The sequence below is a fragment of the Benincasa hispida genome, unplaced genomic scaffold, assembly GCF_027475165.1.
Source record: "Benincasa hispida cultivar pf3 unplaced genomic scaffold, pf3_genome.v1.1 HicScf566, whole genome shotgun sequence".
In the NCBI taxonomy this organism is placed as follows: domain Eukaryota; kingdom Viridiplantae; phylum Streptophyta; class Magnoliopsida; order Cucurbitales; family Cucurbitaceae; genus Benincasa; species Benincasa hispida.
This window is the reverse complement of record NW_028326675.1, coordinates 3625-14986: the sequence shown is the minus strand read 5'-3', so window position 1 is coordinate 14986 and position 11362 is coordinate 3625. Positions and strand designations below refer to the sequence as shown.

At 30.5% G+C, this 11362-nt stretch overlaps 1 long non-coding RNA gene across 2 annotated transcripts; it reads left to right on the top strand.

Annotated features, from left to right (window-relative positions):
- The first annotated feature begins 244 nt into the window (after positions 1 to 244).
- LOC150030104 (uncharacterized) lies at positions 245 to 7341 on the top strand. Of its 2 annotated transcripts, none has more exons than XR_016527159.1 (2): positions 245 to 517; positions 6778 to 7341. It is a non-coding gene; the product is annotated as an uncharacterized LOC150030104 (long non-coding RNA). The 2 variants fall into 2 exon arrangements; XR_016527160.1 differs by lacking the exon at positions 6778 to 7341 and adding an exon at positions 3990 to 4318 and having other exon boundaries at positions 277 to 517.
- The last annotated feature ends 4021 nt before the right edge of the window (positions 7342 to 11362 follow it).

Sequence of the window (11362 nt, the reverse complement as noted above, 5' to 3'; positions counted from 1 at the left end):
AATAACAGAATTCTAAAAAAAAAACTTTCTAAAAAATAAAAATATAATTATTGTTTGAAGTCTAGATTGATAACACTTATTGAAGTTTAGTTTCGAGTAAAATTTGATATAAACTAACAAGTTGAGGTAAAAATTGATTATTAATATTAACATCATTATTATTTGGTTTAATCCTTTACCATAATATATTCCCCATTGTTCAAGGCAGTAAATTTGGTTTCGACTTTATGGGGGTGAGGTTGTCCATAAATAGCTCCGTTTCTTTAAGCAAACAGCCATTGAGTTATTGCCTATTATTAAACCTTTCTCCTTTTTTCTTGCTCTCTCTCTGTTTTTCCCTTTTCTCCGATGGATGATGATTCCGTTCATCACGTATTATCAGGCCACCTCCTTGCGCCGCTTCTTAATAATGGAGACAAGCAGAACGACGTCGAACAGCAACGAACCACCGCCGCCAATGGCGGTGGCGCCACCTCCTTTATCAAAGCCTGCTTCAATGGACTCAACGCTCTTTCAGGTTCTAATTCTCTCTCTTTTTTTGTTTGATTTTCTTTGTTGTTGCCACCGCCGCCTCCCCGCCGCCTATGGATTTCTTTTACTTCTAGGGTTTCCTCTTGCTTGGATTTTCTTATCTTCTCTCTGTTTTATTCATTCGTAGGGGACTTTATTATTTTGGTATTCCCCATAATTTCATACAAGTAAATTTGTAATTTTGTTTGAATCTTATTTTAGACACAAGTTGAGTTACTAAAAAAGAAAAAATAGACACAAGTTCAGAATTTAATACATATTTATTATATATAAACATACACACAAACTTGAGTTAAAAGCCAACTTTAATGTTGATAATACGACTTTTATATCATAGAAATATAAATTATATCTAGATTTTTTTTTTAAAAAAAATCGAATTTTTGACTTTAAAGCCAATAATATCAACTGTCTATTTCCGTGAGTGTGACAACTTTATTATCATTTTAACTTTTTTTAAGATGAGATTAAAGACATTACAACTTTCTTTTTATTTAAATTTTAAATAAGAGAGTGTAGTCTATTTTGTATCTATGTGTCAAAATTGACCAGTGTCAATTTTTAATGGAGTGTAGTAAAAATTGCACTAAGAGTAATCGAGCGATGGTGCGAATATTTTTCAAATATTAATTCTATAAAAACAATTTTGGTTCCTTTAGTGGGATGGACTCAGTTTATTATTTTATTTTTCCCTCTAAATTTCTATCCAAATTATTCTGTGGAAGAATCTAGAAAATGAAAGGAAAAAATTTACTAAATAGGTTTTTGTTTGAATTTCCCAGAAGCTATTGAAAAGCTAAAAAGAAAATATAAAATGAAATAAGAATAAAAAGAATGACAACTTTTTTTTTTTAATGAGTTGATTCTTAGTGGTCAGGCTCTACTTTTTTGCTTTCTCAGAGCTCTGAAGTTTCTGAATAAACAACGAGAAAAAGACAAGAGTAAAAACAAAATAAAAATATAAAAATATATAAGACATAGAAAGAAATAGTAACAAAAAAGCTTAATTATACTTTTTCCTAATAAATAAACGTCTTGCAAGTAACAATCATTTCGCTTTTTCAATTTTTAGATTTTATAACAAAATTCAAAAGAATGTTAAGGTTTCCTAATTAACAAAAAATAAATAACTAAAGAAATAATCAATAATCAATAACTTTTTTCTTGAGTAAGAATTAGGTTAATTCTCGGAAGTTTAGATCTAATCTTGTGTCAGTTTTGATATGAATGTCTATCGAAAAATATAAAACAATAGGAATTAAATTAAAAATTTTGTTATAATAGATATTATATTGTAAAGAAATACCTAACTATTAGAAATGAAAATATATGTCAAATCAAATATAGCTCAATTGGCTTCCACAAGATCCGTGGTGTGATTCTCCCTAATTCCAATTATCCTCCAAAAAAAGAAACGAAAACAAATATATTTTTTTTTTCTAAAATAGAGGGAAAATTATGGAAGAGAATGGACCAATGGAACTTGATGAAAAGAGAAGAAACCATTGTATTTTTTAGTATAATTTTGGAGTGGGAGATTCAACGTCTTTTGACCTTTTGGATCGGACTGCATGCCAATATCACTTAATCAAACTCATTTTGGTGAAACAATTAAATTTATAATTATTAGACAGAACCCGATCAGCACGAATAGTTTGTTTGTTTGTTAGTAAATTCCAACCTTCTATTTTCCTATAAAGGAACAAAAGAAATTAAAAAGAAACAAAATTTTTGTTTCTTATTAAAAATTCGAAAAAAAAGAATTTTGGAGAATAATTTTTTTAGAGCAGCGAAAAAAATATGCTAAGTGATGGCTTTAGGAAATGTCATACGTACGTGCCAAACAAGGGTCAATAATGGAGCTTCCAACGAGGCCTTTTCTCTTTCTTTCTTTTTTTTTTTTTCTTTTTTGTCAAATTGTTTGATTTGAGCTTACCTTTTTCCTTTACATCATCAAGCTAAATGGATCTCATTTGAATTCTTCCACTTGGTCGAGTTTCTTTTAAATTCTTTTATTATTACGTGTTCGATTGGTATATGATTACTATTTTATTTTACCTTATAATTATGTGGATAAGAATTCCCCTTTCTTTAAGGATGATTATTATTATCTCAAATTTATCAGTTTGGTGGTTAAACTTTTAAAGTTCATAATTGGTCAGCATTTTCATTTGGTCATTTTGGGATAGTTCAAAGAAGTATAAATTGAAGTTCAATTCAAGCTCAAAAATCTAATGAGCATTAGAACACTATTCGGGCCAAATTTAAGTGACATACCTAACAATTCAAAAAAAAAAAAAAAAAATCGAACATAATCAAACGTAAGCAGTAAATGAATTTTTGGTTTAGGTTATATTCATATATCTTACCAAATCGAATAATATTTGGTTTTATATATATATATATATATATATACTTTAAGTTTAGTTTTTGAACTTTCAAATTTTGGTTTAAAGAGTTTTTTGTTCCTAAATTTTTTTTTTTTTTGTGGTCAGGTAAGAAAACTTTAAATATAACTGAAAATATAAAGTTGAAGTTATGTCTACGGAACTTCAAAACTTCCCTAAACTAAGTATGAACACTCCCTGCACCACTCCTATGGATTTAACACTTTTTAAAGATTAATTAATGAAAAATAAGCAATTCGGCTGCTAACCTAGCTCGAGTATGTAGAAGGGAACAAAAGTGCTTAACCCACTTTCAAATTATAGGACTTAAAGTTAGTCACAAATCTAATTTTGTCAAAGTTAAAGTACAACTCTACTGATATAAAGTGGATCTAATTTATATGAAATGTTCGAATCTTCTACTTTCTTGTTGAACTAAAAAAAATCTATTTTTATTGATCAGGATGAACATATGTAGTTTATCAATAATTGGCATGTGTTTCTCTCTTTAAGATCGAAAGTTAATTTATCACATCATTTCCATTATCAATTACTATATATTAAATAACATAGGTATAATTTGATAACCATTTAGTTTTTTGTTTTTGGTTCTTATAAACACAACACTCATCCACAAGTTTCTATGTTATATTACACTTTCTACTCATGGTCTAAAAAAGTATTCTTTTAAAATCTTTTTTTTCTTTTTTAAGATTTTGACATGGAATATAAATATTTCAATAAAATATAAGCAAAAATCCCAATAGAATAATTGGGAGAAGGAAAGCATAAATTGAAAAAACAGAAAACTAAAAAACGAAATCGTAAACGTACCCGCAAAAGTTTTTAAGGAACTGAAGACATGAAAGATTACGTATAGAAATAATCATTTGGTTAAACTTTTTCCAAAGTGATAAGCAGAAACATTAAGAATAAGAAAATACGAAACTCAAGAGTTAGCAAGTGATAATATATCTGTACACAAATTATACCATCTCCTTCCCAATTGATTTTCAGTCTTCACTCGATAATATATCTTTTCTCATCCTTCGTCTTCTCTTTCTACTCTAGATCTTACACACCAGTTGCTTGCCACCTATATATTTCAATAATGTTTCTCACATTGACGCATTCATTGTTCAAGAGAGTATAGAGGTGATAGATATTTCCATCAATCACGGCGATATAAGGGTAGAGTTGAATTGGATTGCATATCATATTTGGACGTTCATTCAGATAATTGAATCGATCCACTCAAAAATTTTGGATTGACCCACATAATATGTTGATCAAATCCAACTTTATGTACACCTGTAGGGCTAGCTACGGGTGGTCCACCAACTCTTCTCTCTTTCATGCTTATGATGCAACCCTAAAATGATAGAATTTCTTGTAGTTTTTGTTGTACTCTCACTTGGTTGTTTGTTTCTCAAATATATCGTTCATAAATTAAATATCATTTATCAAGGAAAAGAAAATTGTAGGGCTAGCTTGATGCAAACTCCAAAAGTTGGACTAACTTGGGTTCATTAGATCAATATTTGAAAAATTAGGCTTCAGTTTACCTATTAGTTGATTTTATTTTTGTTAAAGTATATGGTAATTTAATTTCTATTCTATTTTAGATTCTATACTTTTAAATATTCAAATTTAGTGTATTTTAAGTAAATCTTAAATTTTATTTCAGCCTTTTAGATAAATATTTAATTTAGTTATTTTATAATATACTTTATCGAAATTGATTAAACAATAATAATATTTTTTTCATGCAAAAAAAGACGATGTGCATTTTAAACTAATTCTATGGAATATTTTAATTTAAGATATATTAAATATACTGAAACAAGATTTGAACATTTAAAAGTATAAAGATTGAAATAGAACATGTTTAAAAGTGTAAATACTAAAAAGGATTGTTACTTAACATATATTTTAGGGTAATTGTAATATGTAGCACTTTTAGAACTAACAGTTAAGTTTATAGCAACATTTTAAAGAATTGTAAATATAGAAAAATATATCAGTGATACATGGAGTCTTATATTTACATATTCGAAAGCTAGATCTAAATTTTATTATATCTACAAATTCTTCTACATTGTGCTATATCTGTTAATACTTTAAGTTTGATTATTATGTCTATATTTATCCCTATATTGTAAGTAATGTTTATAAACCATTTTTTATCCAGATTTATTGAATGATATGTTCTATTCAATTCTATTTTGACTTTTCAAAATAAATTTTGTTACTTAATTTTCTCACTAAAATGATTAGTGTTTATGCCAAAAAATGGGTCAATCGTAAATTTGTATCACAACAAAAAAATTATCCATGTGCTGCAAGACAAAAGAAACTAAGGACCAGTGTTGTGTCAAACCCCATATACTCTGACGCTCAAGTAGTCTCGGATTTGTGAGTAACTTGATAGTGGAAAATAGTAAAGTATTTTAGGCGTACCTTCAACTAATGGCTTTGGTCGTTTATATAAAGATAGTAAAGCATAACTGACGCTTGGGCTCATAATTCCCCTCTAAATTCTCGGAATCACTGAGTTAATGCTTGGTGAGAGTCACACTATTATTGCAACTGATGCTTAAATGCATGATCCACTTAAATTCTCAACACTTTCTTTATGACCTATTCATTGAGAATTTGGATGGTTTAATACTCAACTCGTTAAGAGGTCTCCCATGAGTCCTCTGAGCTCTCCTAAGCTCTTTCTATAGGTTCTCTGAGCTCTTCTAGACTTTCCCTATGAGTCCTCTGAGCTCTCTTAGGCACTCCTTGTGGATTCTCTGAGCTCCACTAGCCTTAAGGGTTCTCTAAGTTTTTTCCTAAGATTTCCATGAGTTCTTTAAGCCATCACCAAGCTTCTCATGGCTCCTATGAGCTCCATTGGGATCTCTTCACGGGTCCTCTAAGCTCTACTAGGCTCTTCTTATGGATCCTTTAAGCTCTCTCGCTCTTTATGGGTCCACTGAGCTCCACTAGGCTCTCCTTATGGTCTTTGAGCTCTCCATCGGTCTTATGAACTCCACTAGGCTCTCCTTATGAGTTCTTTGAGCTCTCCATGGATCCTATGAGCTCCACTAGGCTCCCTATATGGGTTCTTTGATCTCTCTATGGGTCTTCTGAGCTCCACTAGGCTCCCCTTATGGTTTTCCTCAGCTCTCCTAAACTCTCTATGGGTCCTCTAATCTCAACTAGGCTCTCTTAATAGGTCCATTAAGCTCCACTAGGCTCTTCCCATGGGTCCTCTGAGCTTTTTCAATGTTCCCCATTAGTCCTTTGAGCTCTCTCTAAATTTTCCATGGGTCCACTAAACTCTCTCTAAGTTTTCATGGGTCCATTGAATTCCCTTTAAGCTCCTATGGGTCTATTGAATTCAACTAGGCTTTCCTCATGAGACCATTGAACTCCTCTAGGCTCAACTCCTTTAGGCTCTTCATATGGCTTCTTTGAGCTCTTCTAGGTTCTCCATAGGTCCTATAAACTCTACTAGGCTGCTCTAGTCTTAGGCTTTCCTAGATCAACAAGGCAAAAATAGCTCAAATTGACGGAATCGACCAATTATTCCACAAATCGACTGAACCGGCCAATTATTTCTTTAGTTTACAAAAAAACAATACGTTATTTCAGCATGAAACTAAGAACTAGAAAATCAGCATCTGGTTTCTATTGGTAATGATTACCTACAAAGTAAGTAATCATTAACTTTTTTTAAGGAAAAAAAAATTGTTTATGTTTTTTAGAGTACTTTTCCTTCCTTCGTGTTTTTTTTTTTTCATTATTTTCATTTGTCTTCTTCTTTCCCCCTCTCTTCCTCATTTCTGTTTCTCCCTTTTACTTTTCTCAGGTGATCTTCTTCTTTCTTTCTCTTTTGTCTACCATTGTCTTCTTCTCCTCGAATCCTAGTTTTCTTTAATCGTTCTGAGCCGAAAAACAATGCCACCACCAACCGATGATCATCCTAAAGATAAACTATGGAGTAAAACATATAGAAATGCATATTTTGGGGAAAAAAACTTACTTTTAAAATTATGTAAAATATAATAACTCTCCATACACACGCATATATACCCAGTTACATGCCTCTTAGGCAAGCTCAACAAAACGATCCACATATATGAGTTTGATCGTGGTATGAAGAAGCTTGTATGCTATTGATCTCAAAATTGATTAAAAAAAAAAAAAAAAAAAGAACTATCCACATAAATGGATTGAACTAGTCAAACCTTGGCTTTGAATTGTTCTTTGATTGGGCCTAAGTTGGCCTTGATTTTTTTTTTTTTAAACAAATATAATAAGGACTTTGAGAGCCACTTAGACATCAAATTGAATCTAATTTATTAGATATTATATATCTGGAAGGAAAAAATAACTTTTATAAATAATTAGTGAAATATTCTAGTTTTGAAAATAATTAGAGAAATATGTTAGTTTTGGACATTTGACTTGTACGATTATTTTTAATTGATGTACGTCGACGGTTCAAAACTCAACCTTACCTTTGTCTGAGTGTTGAACACTCGACCCTTTTTTCTTTTTTTTTTTTTTTATATATATATTATTCCTTTACCTTCCCTAAATAAAGTATCCTATGCAAATTATTGTTCTATTTCTTAATAAGAAGAAAAATTTACCCTTGTATTTCTTAATAATAAATAAAATTTAGAACATTAACCGTTAACTCTAAGAGACATCATAGAAAAGAACAAATTCTCAATCTTTTTTTCTTCCATATTACAACTATTGTTCATAATTGGAAAATAATAAAATCTAAATTAAAATGTTGAAATCAATACGACAATTTAATGTTTCTCATTCATTTAAAAATAATTTAAAAAAATCAGTATGTCCCACAAGGCAGACATTGTCGATTTCGAGCTGGTTGTCATCGTTGACTTTGACTCTAGGTTGCTCTGATTCTTCTTGATGTTGCTCTGGTTCCTCTTCATGTTGCTTGATGGCTCTTGTACCTCTGTAGGCACTCCATAGTATAAATATTTGTTATACTCTGCATGGTCGCACCCATGTCCATGCATGTATGAAGATGATGGACTGATTTTTGAATCATATATCCTGATCCAAAAGGTGGCATCATCATCATCCGACTAGCATAGCCAGTCTAACTCTACATCTGCATCATATGGGGCAATTCTTCCACATTGTGGTCTACCTCATCGAACTTATTTTCTTCTGTTTGAGTACGTTCCCTATGCCTAAGAACTGGTGGAGGAACAATAGGTATATCGTACATGTAATGTATCTCCTTCATATACCTCTCGTTATTACTGCACATAGTAAGAACCTGGTTTGGATCATTTGCAATATCACAAAAGTGAATTTTGTTTGATCTCTGTGAATTATAAAAAAAATAGACAATATTTAAAATAAGAAATTAAAAATTAATATTTAATTATGTACTAGATGAGTGACAGCTGTTCCCGGATGAGTGACGTAGTGCCTTGTAATAATATTATATCAATTGATGTAATTTTGAGTTGCAATTCTATCAAATTACCCAATTGGAACCCTTAAAATATTATAGGAATGCAACTCAAAATTACATCAATTGGTATAATATTATTACAAGGTCCTACATTACTCGTCCAGGAACAATTGCGAGTCATCTGGTACATAATTAAATATTGCCTAATTATTTTATAATTCACAGAGATTGAACAGCAGTCGCCTTCGTGATGTTGCAAATGATCCAAACCAGGTCCTTACTATATGCAGTAATAACGAGAGTTATATGGAGAAGATACATTATATGTACAATATACCTATTGTTCCTTCACCAGTTCCTAAACGTAGGGGAGGTTCTCAAGTAGGAGAATATAAGTTCGATGAGGTCAACTACAATGTGGAAGAATTTCCTCCTATGATGCAAACATAGAGCCAGACTAGTCATGCTAGTCCGATGATGATGATTCCACCTTTTGGTTCAGGATATTATGATTCAGAGGTTGATCCATCATTTTCATACATGCATGGACATAGGCGCGATCGTGGAGAGCATAACGAATATTTATACTATGAAGCGTCTGTAGAGGTACAAGAGTCATTAGAGCAACATCAAGAGGAATCAGAGCAACCTATAGTTCAATTCGACGATGACAACCAGTGCGAAATAGACATCTTCCTTGTTCGACACATTGATTTTTTTATTATTATTTTTAAATGAATGAGAAACATTAAATTGTTTTATTGATATGAAAATTTTAATTTACATTTTATTATTTTTCGATTATGAACAATAATTGTAATATGAAAGAAAAAAAGATTGAGAATTTGTTCTATTCGATGATGTCTCTTAGAGTTAACAGTTAATGATGTAAATTTTATTTATTATTAAGAAATACAAGGGTAAATTTTTCTTCTTATTAAGAAATAGAATGGTAAATTTGCATAGGATACTTTGTTTAGGGAAGGTAAAGAAATAATATTAAAAAAAAAGAAAGAAAAGAAAAGAAAAACGGGTCTAGTGTTCAACACTTAACCATATATTTGTCGAGTTTTGAACACTCGATAAAGATAAGGTCGAGTTTTGAACCCTCGACGTACATCAATTAAAGAATTCGTTTAAGTCAAATCTTCAAAACTACCATACTTCTCTAATTTTTTTCAAAACTACAATATTTCAATAATTATTTATAAAATTTACAATATTCCTCCAATTTTTCCAGTTTTATAACTAGCAATCAAGTCCAAACTAATAGTATATGTGGCACAAGGATAAAATAATTGCAAATGTAACACAAAAATAGGCTAAGATATTGTAAAAGACTAAAAAAATCCAATAGTTCTTGGACTAACGAGAAGAATAGCGGATTTTAATTTTTCATTTATAAAAATAGCAAATTATCATTTCATTCACAAAAATGGAAAAAAAAAATAAAAATAAAAATAAACGAATTTATAAAAGTCTAAACTACCCCAGGCCATATTAATGAGATTGCAAATGACTTATTAAGAAATATTCGTAATTACATTGTAATTAAAACTAACATCTAGAGACTATCGGTTGGCTAGGCTCTAATCACTACACCGACCTCTTCTCCAATCAAGTTGCCGTCATTTTCCTCTCCAAAATCAACTCCTCCGTCAACAATGGTGCGGTCGTAAATAGAATCATTGTCTATGAATCTATCATCACAACCATAATTTCTTCCACTCTACTCAAAATTCTAAAATCCAGATGGGGGCATTTTAGGGTTAAAGGAAAATTAATTACACTATAATTCGGATGATGGTTTTGCAGTCATCAAAGATCTTTTGAAAGTTTTTTGTTATACTTCCAATGAGATATTTATGTGACCTACAAATACAGTGCAGTTAATTTCCAAACTACGCCCAACAAATACACTAAACTTAAAAACAAATACACTCCAATTGAAAATCACTCAGCTGAACCATCTACATCGCTATTGAACTTACCCAAAATTTTGTAACAATACTTTTTCGTGGTTCTAGATCAAAATATTAGTTTAGAAAGTGAAAGTTGGACTAATAAAAACTTTATCTAAATAATTGCATTCATGAAGAAAGAAATTGATTAAGATTAGAGTGTGAAAATCCCAATTAAAAATCGTCAATTGAAATTATTAACCAATTAGAATGTGGTGTTGATGTCAATCGTGGAGATCAGATAAATAAAAGAGAAATAAACAATATTCAAGATGGTACATCCTTCCTTGATCGAATCAGTCAAGGTGGGTATAAGACCCCCCCAAGGAAAACAGGTTAATACCAATACCGTCTATATGCTTGGCCTATCTTTTCACAATGGCTTGATGGGAATCACTTTGGAAAGAAGAGACTCTGCGACTTGAACTATTGGTCATGGTCGATTAAGTCGAATCTTTCATCCTGCAAAGTAGACTTGTCGTTAATTGTCATCCACAATTCTAATCATATTATGATTTCACTTCTTTGTCTTCCACGTTTCTAACCATTAGGATTTTTGCAGTCATCCCGATACATTGTTAACTGAGAAATAATACATTCAGAAGTTGGAAAAACCTTAGATTGGATTAGATCGACAAAATGTTTAAAAGATGTGTTTGAAGCAACAGAAACTTCTATAAATCGGAAATCATGATAGTAGTTATTTTCATCTCACCCATTGAACAACTCTTAATTTTTTAACAGCCATAAAAAGAAAACGTCAATAGGATGAAGAAAGCTAGGGCTACGTGTTGTATTCTAATATTTTATGTTTGAAACAAAAGGAAAATAAATATATTGTTCAAAAGTATTTTAAAACTGCAAATCTTGATTAAGTTTAATAGAAAGTATAATAAAAGCAATAAATTTTAGTTGGGATAATTAATATAATATACTAATTTAAATTTCAAACAAAGATTTTAAAATTAGTTGTTGTAGAAGATTGAAAATTCAAAATAAGTATTAAATTTGATACATAAATTCATAAC